This window comes from Moschus berezovskii, chromosome 8 (assembly GCF_049115385.1).
Source record: "Moschus berezovskii isolate FMDL1 chromosome 8, NW_MosBer_1.0, whole genome shotgun sequence".
Classification (NCBI taxonomy): domain Eukaryota; kingdom Metazoa; phylum Chordata; class Mammalia; order Artiodactyla; family Moschidae; genus Moschus; species Moschus berezovskii.
This window is the reverse complement of record NC_142467.1, coordinates 30,385,753-30,392,971: the sequence shown is the minus strand read 5'-3', so window position 1 is coordinate 30,392,971 and position 7,219 is coordinate 30,385,753. Positions and strand designations below refer to the sequence as shown.

General features: G+C 42.9%; 1 protein-coding gene across 11 annotated transcripts in view; it reads left to right on the top strand.

Moving 5' to 3' along the window:
• The first annotated feature begins 312 nt into the window (after positions 1 to 312).
• Positions 313 to 7,219, top strand: part of ZFYVE16 (zinc finger FYVE-type containing 16) — a 63,748-nt gene continuing 56,841 nt past the window's right edge. For 4 of the 11 annotated variants that reach the window (XR_016038016.1, XR_016038017.1, XM_055428836.2 and 1 more), the window contains exons 1-2: positions 582 to 716; positions 3,465 to 3,588. The gene's annotated coding sequence lies outside the window, so the exon portion shown is untranslated. Of the gene's footprint in view, positions 453 to 552; positions 717 to 3,464; positions 3,589 to 7,219 lie in introns of those variants that run through there. The other 7 variants (XM_055428841.2, XM_055428840.2, XM_055428844.2 and 4 more) reach the window with 7 other exon arrangements.

The window sequence follows — 7,219 nt, the reverse complement described above, 5'->3', positions numbered from 1 at the left end:
CTGTCAGAAAAGCAGAACTAAAGCAACTGAGAGGCAAAGACAGAGCCCTTGGGAACGGCCAGTCAGCTGGAGGGCTTAAGGCTTGGCAGTGGGTTAGGAGCATTTCTGTTGCTGCCAGGAAGAAGTGGGGGGGGGGGGGTGGTTGCAAAACTAGTCTGAAGCAAAAAAAAGTGAGGTTTTCCGGGATAACAGCAGCGCCGGGGGCGGGGGGAGCAGGCCGGGCTGGCGGCCCAGCAGGCGGGTGTGTCCAGTACAGGCCGGAGGACGCAGGAGGCTGGCGGTGGCGGGCGGGGGGAGCTGCGTCTAGGTCAGCGAAGGACGAAAGAAACCGGACAATGACGCCGATCGCCACCTGCTCCCGGCTCGAAGGCCTCTAGGAAGACACCGACTCCCAACCTACGGCCGCTTTCCCCGGCATTCGCGAGACCCCGGAGCCTCCTCAGGCATTTCCGGTAAGAAGCCCGGGGCGCGGGGCTTAGACCCCTGCATCGCGGCGCGCAGGCGCCTTGCGACACTGGAGGCCGCGGACGCCGACGGAGGGGGCGTGCGAGCCGGAGGAGAGCCTCTTCTGCGCTTGCGCTGTCTGTTTTCACCCGGTCGCGGAGGCTCGGGGTTGGAAACAAACCTTGAGCCGACGTCTGGCACTCCCTGGCCGGGGTCGCCCTCCGCGCGGCGTGTTGGTAGGTCGTCGGAGAGCTCCGCAGGGGTGCGGGGAGGTAAGCGTTCCCTGTTACAGGCGTCTTGGCTTCGCCTCACCCCGTTGCCCTCACGGAGGGGCGGGTGGCCGCTGGTCGCTCGGCGCTGGGTCTGGCCCTCCTGCGCCTCCAGGGGCCGAGCCTTGGGGCCCTCCGGGCCATTCCTTTTCCGAGCCCCCCTGAAAGTGGCTGGGAAATCAGCACCCTCAAACCCAGCGGCCGCCTCGGTGAACCCTGGAGGGCCGGGCCAGGCTGGGATGGCAATCACGGCGACTGTTTGCCGGGTCCCACCCACCTGGGCCGCCCGGACTGCCCGGCGCTGCCCCGGGGCGCGACCCACCGGGGCCGCGGCGGGGGCGGGAGAAGCGCCCCCCGGGCCCCCGGCCGCCTGTCCGGCCAGGGCGGTGCGGCGCCTGCCCGAGGGCCTGCGGTTCCCCGGGAGAGTGGCGGCCTCTGCGCCGACAGGACTCGGCCTCTGCGCCGAAAGGACTCGGCCCCCGCAGACCGATCTGTCACCGCAGCCGAGCTCTGGCGAAGCGCGTTCCCGCACCCGGGCGTTTTTTTCTCGTTGTTTTAGACCCGAAGGACGCGGCGGCGTTCCTTCCGTCTACGTTTTCTTTTGTACCTTTGAAAAATTATGAAAGGTGATCTAACTTTTAAACTGTTAACTTCATTTGTGCTGTTGTGATTGCCTATTATTATGTTCCAGACTGAGGCTGTTCTTGCACCCTCTAGCCCCCACATTTGATAACTTACTACTTTTTTCTTTGACAAAATAGGCAGCTTGTTGATCGAATTAGGTTTCTTAATTTATTGTTTTGAGCTGTCTTTTGAATTGACAGAAGTTCAGTGGTTTGATCTAGTAGAACTAGTTTTTCACCTAATTTCTTTCCTTTTTTTTCTCCCTCGGGTATTAAACTGCATGTTTGGTGTAAAATTTTTTTTAATATTAAAATAAAGGAAAAGGGAAAATAATCAACTATGATTCCACAGTTAAAGGTAATCAACAATAGTTAATTTTGACTTTTTAACCTGAGTCTTTTCCCCATGGGATTTTCTTAATTAAGATGATGAGATTTTATATACAGTTGGATTACTCACTTTTCTTGCTTAAAATTATATTTTTAGCATTTCCCCATATTTTAAAAAAACTTCATAAATACCACTTTATGATTTCGATTACACTACTGATACGTGAACCAACTATCTTTTGAAATAGTTATAGTACAGGTAAAACTAAATTCCCTGTTAACTATCATCCCCTGGTATGCTAGATAATATGAAAGTATCAGTTTATTTAATACAGTGGGTCTCAGGTTCCCTTTCTACACTTAAAAATTATCGAGGAGTAATAGAGTTTTTGTTTTTCTAATGAAGTATATATACTACTTTAGTAAATTAAAATTTTTTATTTATTCATTTAAAATTAGCAATACACCAATTAATTATATATTAAAGTTAATGTTTAAAATAGCTAAAGTATTTTTTTTTAATATTAGAAAGGTGTTTTTTTTTTTTTTTACATTTTTTGTAGATCACTTTAACATCTGGTATTATAGGTAGAATCTCATTTGGTGTGCTACCTTATTTAAGCTGAAGCATATTAAGAGAATCCATCCTTGCACAGATAAATACTTGGACAAGAAGGCCCTCACCCCCCAAAAGATTTGGGGTTTTTAGGGGCCCTCAGACCACAGTTTGAAAGAACTGATTTAATCGTTCTCATATCGATGAGCTGTTAGGTTCTTTGCAGTTTTCACTATTACAAACACTGCAACATTGAAAGTTCTTTGTAATGTATTCTTGAGCATAGTACTGGTGTTTCTCTACAAGTAGAATTGCTAGGTCATAGAGTATATACCTAAAAAGTCTTGACAGACATAAACATCACTTTTGATGTCTACATAATTTTTTGTGTCCTAATGTTGGTGTCTCGATTGTTTTAATTAATGATCTGGCAACGTATCTTTGCATAGTTTTAGTTGTTTTGAATTATTTTCTTGAATTTATGAAATGAGAATTATTAGATCAAATCTTAGGAATCTTTCTTAAGTTTTTTGGTGTATATCGTTCCCCTGACTGAGTATACTGGTTTACTTCTTATCATCAGGGTCTGTGATGCTCTTTTTATCAGACCCTTACCAACCATGTGTGCTTTTATTATTAGAAAGATTGTATTCTGATTTAGGAGGTAGCTAAAGGTATGTGTTCTAATTCGTGTTACTTTGATAATGCAGACTGTACACTGAATTTTTTTTCATAATTTTACTAGTTCTTATTTTGCCTGTTTATGGTCCAGTGTCCAAGTGTTTTTCTAAAAGATTTGTATTATCTTTTTATATTATAAGGATACATGCTATCATTTTTTGAAGGAAAGGAACAAAATTAACTTTTTTCCTATTTATAGTAGTATATTTTTGTTAAAAAATACTATAAGGACATATAGATGTGAAAAGCTTACATAATCTCAGACACCATCATTAATAGTTTGGTCTTTGCTCCTCTGTATTTTTTTTCGTTGTGCCTTTGCTAATACTATTTTTTTTTTTTTTTACAACTTATTTGTAAAAATGAGTTTGTCCTATGCATGAGGTTTTATAATTTGATTTTTTTCTTTTTTTTGTTTTTTAACATTATATATTGGATATTTTTCTATAGACGTACATAGAACTCTGGGCAAAGTTCTTTCAGAGTGGCTTTAGGAATACCAGTTGTGACCTTTAGTTATCTCATGTCAGGCTCCTGTCCTCTTCTGTATTCTCTTCCTAGGTGATTTCATCTGTTAACAGCTATGTACTGCCAGTTTCCAAATCTTTATCTCAGACCTCTCTCCTGCATTCCAGATCCTTACATTCAGCTACCTATTGGACATCTCCCCCAGGACAATCTCAAGGTACTTCAAACACCAGTCCAAATGTAAACTCTTGTTTTCCCTCAGTCCTGCTCCTCTTTGTATTGCCCGTATGGTCAGTGGTACTGCCGGCAATTAGCTGATCTTACAGCTGTGAGGTTAAAGCGTCTGCCTGCAATGCGGGAGACCTGGGTTCAATCCCTGGGTCGGGAAGATCGCCTGGAGAAGGAAATGGCAACCCACTCCAGTATTCTTGCCTGGAGAATCCCGTGTACGGAGGAGCCTGGTAGGCTACAGTCCACGGGGTCGCAAAGAGTCAGACAGACTGAGCGACTTCACTTCACTTAACAGCCAGTAGGTGGCTACCTACTCACTTGTGATGGCAACCTAGCTAATCCTAGCTTTCTCCCTTGTTTTCCCTCTCCAGAAGTCACCATTCTTTAGCCACTTTTATATCTGTTTCCTTTCTGTCTAATCTGTCTCAGTTCAGACTCTCATCATCTCTCACTTGAACCATTTTAGGAGCCTCCTTACTGTTGGTTTTTTGTTCTCTGACAGATCTTCCACGTTGTTGCCAATTTGGTTTCACTCATGAAGAGATTTTTAAAAATCATTTTTGTAAAACTAAATAGTGTAAATACTTGTTTGTAAACTATGTGTCCGTAAATAACCAAGTGAGTAAAGATACTACTTATAACAGGTTATGCACCGGTAAGTAAAATTCCTTAAAATATGGAGTATATCTTGTATTTCTTTTGTGTCTTCTCTCCAAGGTAGATTACTGGCACAATAAATAAATCTTGATCGAAATGGGAAGTATGTGCAGTTTAATAAGATTTCATGTCAAAAATTTCAGTATCACACTTCCTTGGTGGTTCAGATGGTAAAGAATCTGCCTGCAGTGCAGGAGACAAGGGTTCGATCCCTGGGTTGGGAAGATCCCCTGGAGAAGGGAATGACAACCCATTCTGGCATTTTGTCTGGAGAATTCTATGGACCGAGGAGCCTGGTGGGATACAGCCCATGGAGTGGCAAGGAGTTGAACATGACTGAGCAACTAAACACATACCCATCATACCTTTTATAAATTATTAGATTATGGTTTAATTATCCTACTTTTTTTGTATCTTTTAGGTGCCTTAAAGAACATAGTGCTTAGTAGTATAATGCTGTTTAGATAGAAATACTTTGTAAGTAGAAATACTTTATTAAGTATTACTTAATAAATTCTATATTCTTTAAGAAAAATTATATGGCTTTTTCTAATGAGAATTGTTTCTTTCAGTTCTGCACTTTATTTTTTTTAATAAATTTTGAATTCAGAGTTCCTTTATTACTTTTTCCCGTGTTTATTTTTAACGTAATATTTATCAAAAGGATACCTGTACATAATTATTTGACTTTAAAAACTCAAATAATACTACAAGACTTATAATGAAAAACAGCCCTCTGCCCTCATCCTCTCCCGTAAATCCCACTCTGCAGAAGCAAAAGTAGAAGCAACTTTTCTAAGTGTTCCTCATTGGAATCACAAACACAGAACATAATTTGACTAACTGTTTTCTCAGTTCCCCCAAGGGTGATTTATAACTACAGTTGACCCTTCAACAACTCAAGTTTGAATTGCAGGTCCACTTATTCGTGGACCTTTATTTTTTTCAGTAGTAAATAAATACTCCAGTACTACATGATCCTGCTTGGTTGAATCCATGGATACAGGGGAATGTCAGATACTGAGAAACTGTGGATATGGAGGGCCAACTGTAAGTTATACACAACTTGATGAGTCGTCAGCTCCCGTAGCCCACTGTTAAAGGGTCACCTGCAGTAACACTTTAGATGCATAGGAGAGATGTTAATTCATTACACAGAGTGGATGCCTCAGGGCATTAAGGATTAATTCTCTCACAGAACCTTGATCGAGAAATGTTGCCCCACAGTCAGCAATTATTCAACTCTTTTTTCACCTCTAGGTTTTTAAATAACATGCTTTCTTATACAGCTCTCTCTCTCCCCTGCTCCCATCCTACCACAAAGTAAACAAATAAGTTTTAGATATTATTTACCAACTTCCTAGAACAGAAGGTGGGAGTTTAGTTTTGTTATGCCAACCTCCACATTTAAATACCGCACTTCTCCTTTATGTTTGCATATTATATGTTAATTTTTAGGGGCTTCCCAGGTGACTCAGTGGTAAAGAATCTGCCTGGCAATGCAGGAGCTGCAGGTTCCATCCCTGCCTGAGTCGGGAAGATCCCTTGGAGGAGGACATGCTGCTACTGCTAAGTCGCTTCAGTCATGTCCGACTCTGTGCGACCCCATAGACGGCAGCCCACCAGGCTCCGCCGTCCCTGGGATTCTCCAGGCAAGAACACTGGAGTGGGTTGCCATTGCATAGCAACCCAGTATTCTTGCCTGAAAACTCCGATGGACAGAGAAGCCTAGCGGGCTGTAATCCAAAGGGTCCCAAAGAGTTGGACAAGACTGAGCACACAGAACACATTGTTTAACCGTGTAAATATTTTGTACAGCTGAGCTAGGTAGTATATTATAATGATATGTTATATAATTTTGTGTTTTTCCTATAGTTAAAATTATCTTGGTTTTTTAATGTATCTTTTTTATATTTTTTTTAATATGTTAACAGCCTTTCAGACAAGACGTAAATCTTTTGGTAGAGTCACTCGTATCAGATAATCTGTTTGTTTACTTTGCAGCGTCTCTCCTATCACCCTGCCTCCATCTTGATGGGCAGCTCTCTAGACCTGTTGCACAGCTGTCTTCCTGAAGTGTCCTTTTATGGTCATCTGTGAATTTCTTTTGTCTCTCCCCTGTGGTGGATAACTTGTTTCCAGGATGTCAGGTCTTTCTTCCTTGGTGTCTATTACCTTCATGTTGGCAAAGTACATTTTCCAGTAGTTCCTGAAAAAGATCGAAAGGGAGGTAGATTTGACATACCTCCTTCATTGTATGTGTGCAGTGTATGTGCACATGCATTTCCTTACTTTCTGGCATTATAAGTTACTCCATGCTCTTTTTGTTTATTTCCTGTCCCAGTCTTCAGTTCAGTTCAGTCGCTCAGTTGTGTCCAACTCTTTGCGACCCCATGAATCACAGCATGCCAGGCCTCCCTGTCCATCACCAACTCCCGGAGTTCACTCAAACCCATGTCCATCGAGTCGGTGATGCCATCCAGCCATCTCATTCTCTGTCGTCCCCTTCTCCTCCCGCCCCCAATCTCTTCCGGCATCAGACTCTTTTCCAGTGAATCAACTCTTCGCATGAGGTGGCCAAAGTATTGGAGTTTCAGCTTTAGCATCAGTCCTTCCAATGAACACCCAGGACTGATCTCCTTTAGGATGGACTGGTTGGATATCCTTGCAGTTCAAGGGACTCTCAAGAGTCTTCTCCAGCACCACAGTTCAAAAGCATCAATTCTTCGGCGATCAGCTTTAGCTTTCTTCACAGTCCAACTCACACATCCATACATGGCCACTGGAAAAACCATAACCTTGACTAGATAGACCTTTGTTGGCAAAGTAATGTCTCTGCTTTTTAATATACTATCTAGGTTGGTCATAACTTTCCTTCCAAGGAGTAAGCGTCTTTTAATTTCATGGCTGCAATCAGCATCCGCAGTGATTTTGGAGCCCAAAAAAATAAAGCCTGACAC